Source organism: Nomascus leucogenys, chromosome 22a (genome assembly GCF_006542625.1).
Source record: "Nomascus leucogenys isolate Asia chromosome 22a, Asia_NLE_v1, whole genome shotgun sequence".
In the NCBI taxonomy this organism is placed as follows: domain Eukaryota; kingdom Metazoa; phylum Chordata; class Mammalia; order Primates; family Hylobatidae; genus Nomascus; species Nomascus leucogenys.
Genome location: NC_044402.1, coordinates 49,063,017 through 49,066,612, shown reverse-complemented (window position 1 = coordinate 49,066,612; position 3,596 = coordinate 49,063,017). Strand labels below are relative to the sequence as shown.

Sequence of the window (3,596 nt, the reverse complement as noted above, 5' to 3'; positions counted from 1 at the left end):
AAAACTATTTTCTGTATCAGCCTTGAGTCTTTAAACAAAAGTTCTATTTGACAATTTTTTTCATTTCATCAAAATAATTTAAAAGCAAAATGTCTATTTTGTCACATTAAACTTTCACAAGGGGGAAACGTTCCAAAATTTTGTATTATATCATGATAAATCTTTGTTTATGCAAGTATAATAAAGTCTTTGAAGAAAAGAGGAAATGTTTAGAAGCAATGAAGTCCATCTAAGTTAAAAGTGGGCATCTATTTTTTGGCCCAGCTGTGCTGTAGGGTGACTGAAGAAAAATCTAGTAAATGATATTGATATACAATGATATCAACCTTTGAAATTTTGACCAGTAAAGTTTTGATTATAATACAATTCTTATAGTAATATATTAATATAAAATATAATACATTAAATATAATGCTAATAATAATTAGTTTTTCAATAAAATTCTTAAATTTTTACATCCTGGCATTTTATTCACAGCAAAGGGGCACTACTATGTAGCTTTGGCCATGACCTCAGACAAGTACGAATTTCATAGTCATTCATTCAGCATTTGCATGAATTATAACTTTAGTAAACAGTTCTAAAAGTTATCTTTTATTATGATAAATTTCTCCAGTATAATTTGATCCTTATTACAACATCCCATTTTGTGTATTACTGCTATTCATCATTTTAGTTCCATTTTGTTTCTACATCTCAAAATTTAGTAATTATTAACTAATATTTTAACAGATTATTTAACAAATATTAGTTTTGTAGAGACAGGGACTCACCATGTTGCTCAGGCTGGTCACCAACTCCTGGCCTTAAGTGACCCACCCACCTCACCCTCTGAAACTGGAAATTATAGGCATGAAACACTGTGCACGGCCTATTTTAACAGATTCTGTGGCTGAATCATAATGAAAGAGAAAATTGATGGAAAAAGAAAAGTTTAGGAAGAAAAGAAATTATAGATAATCATATTGATGAACATGGTGGTCTAATATGCCTAAGACTTCATATGACTAGGGAGAATTCTCTACCAATGAACTGTGCATCCTCAATGGTACTGTCATAACTAAATTCCTGCTATGGACTGAATGTTTGTGTCCCCCTCAAATTCATATGTGGAAGCCTCTCTCTCTCTTTCCTTCTCTCTCTCTTTCTCTCTCTGTCTCTGCCCCCACTATGTGAGGATAGAGCAAGAGGACAGTAAGCTGCAAATGAAGAAGGGAGGGCTCACCAGACATTGAATCAGCTGGAACCTTGATTTTGGGTTTCCCAGCCTTCAGAATTGTGAGAAATAAATGTTTGTTGTTTAAGTCAACCGACATTATATAGTTATAGCAGTCCAAACTGTCTAAAACAATTTCCTAGGCTTCTACGTAGCTAGGATGGCAGGCATGTGCCCTAAGTTTTGCCAGTCAGATGTATTTCTTCTTTCAGAAGAAACATGTATATAAACAAGGGAGAAAAACTCCAAAATTATGTATTTTATCATGATAAATCTTTATGCAAGTATAATAAAGTCTATGAAGAAATGTTTAGAAACAAATTAGGTCCATCTAAATTAAAGGTAAGCATCTATTTTCTTGCAACATTTGCGTTGGTAAGGGTAATGAATAGATATCTGCTAAGTGCAGGTAGATAGTTAAGCTTTTAGAGGCAGTGGTGGCATAAGTCCTAGCAAAGGCATTCCATGCTGGGGAACATAATGCTGCTAGCAGTTAACACTAGAAAATGCATGAGGAATCAGAAGGAATGGGTAGTACAATATAAAAGGGCAAATAATCATTATGTGTGGAAGCATTTGGAAAATGAAAATGACAACTCAAAGTTATAAATTCTCCATTAAATGTATGGTTGCAGAATCAGGAATTTCCTCTGCAGTAAAATAATTTTTAATTTTTGTGACTCAAGAACTGCCATAATTCAAAATCAAATTTATATTATAAACAACTCCAGGTTTCCCATTAATGGAAAGATGAATGAATGAGCTGTGGCACGTTCATATTACACAGCAGCTAACATGAAATCAATGAATGAATGGTAGCTACATACAACAAAAGAGATGACTACTTTTAGCAATACAAGATTAAATGGAAAAAGATTATAATATATAGCCTGATACCCTGTATCCGCAATTAAAATACACAATTTTATAAATACTAATAGATAAGATCAAACTAAGGAAAGCACTTCGGCCTGACTTCTTCAGAGACCCAGTAACTTCTTTGTCTTTCCTTAAGTTGTAGCAAATCCAAACATTTACCAGAAAATAAACTAACTTGCAACAAGAGACGTTTAGTTTTATGAAGACAAAATAATCACAGAGACATCCTAGGACACAATTTTAAAGCTCTATCATTCTATGGGACATATTCAGCACTGACATATTCAGCAATTCTGTGTAGTGGGTTAATGTCATAGAAATGACCAACAGAGCACCACGGAAGCACTTAGAAGGTGTATCTGGATATTTACTTACCATGTTGACAGTGATTGAAGTTACCATGTGAGGATCCAATAGTGTTCAAATACCTAAGAGAGTTTAAGCAATTTTTATTTAAAGTACAGATTTATTTTCATGAATCCTTGTTTCTCAGTGGCAAATGAAACACTTATAAATTCTAGTGATTGCACCTAAAAGGCATTATAAAGCCTCCTTCTCTTGGGAAAAAGATACGTACAAGAATCTTTCCTCTCCCTCAAGTCTGTTGAGTCCTTTTTGTCCTCTGAAGTGAATTAACCGCATTTCATAAAGCAATAAATCAAATAAAAAGTTTAACTCAACTCCAATTATTTTAGGCATTAGAATATCTGTTAGGTGGTGATGAGGAGGGTAGTAAAAGGAAGGAGGTATGAAGAAGGGTTTCCTGCTCTGAAGATAGAGCAGAAAGTCAGTGGGCCCCGTACAGAGCCCGCGTCATACTTTGGGTTCATATGAACTGGAGATTCCTGCCAATCATATCTAAGAGGGAAATTTATTTTAGAAAGAAAAAAATAGTGAGGAAGCAAGAGAAAAAAAATCCGCAGGTTCCACCGAGATTTGAACTCGGATCGCTGGATTCAGAGTCCAGAGTGCTAACCATTACACCATGGAACCTCGCGATGGCTACCCATTCTAACCCTCCTTCCTGAAGGAACATATCTTCATTTCTGAATTCAAGCTGTCTTCCCTTTAAGAACCTAAGTTTCTACCCTCAAGTTCCTTATCTGCCGCTATCACACAAGTTCCCTTTTCGTTTCGCACAGGGCTCTTCGTGCAAGATCCGAGAGCGAAACTGTTTCCAGGGGCAGATAAGGTAAGTCCGTGCCTCCCCTAGACTCTTAGCAACAGCCTGCGGGGCTCCCCAGCCTCGGTTCGGCGGCCCTCAGCCCGGCTGCCCCGACGCAGGGGGAGAGGGCACCAACCTAGCCGCGCTGACAGATTGCATTGTCGGAAGAACCGCGATGCTCGCCGCCACCCGAGCGTTTGTCCGGCGTTCTTTGCTCCTAACGCTAGGAACACTTTTGAAAGTTCAATTTCGTAACATATAAATTATGGATGACTTCAATTGAGGCGGAGTGTCAACTAGTCCTGGCTGGGGCGTTGCCGAGGGTAAAAAACAAAA

General features: G+C 36.9%; 1 non-coding gene across 1 annotated transcript; it reads right to left on the bottom strand.

Annotated features, from left to right (window-relative positions):
- Positions 1-3,016: 3,016 nt before the first annotated feature.
- On the bottom strand, positions 3,017-3,088 carry TRNAQ-CUG. The gene has a single exon. It is a non-coding gene; the product is annotated as a tRNA-Gln (tRNA).
- Between the last annotated feature and the right edge of the window lie 508 nt (positions 3,089-3,596).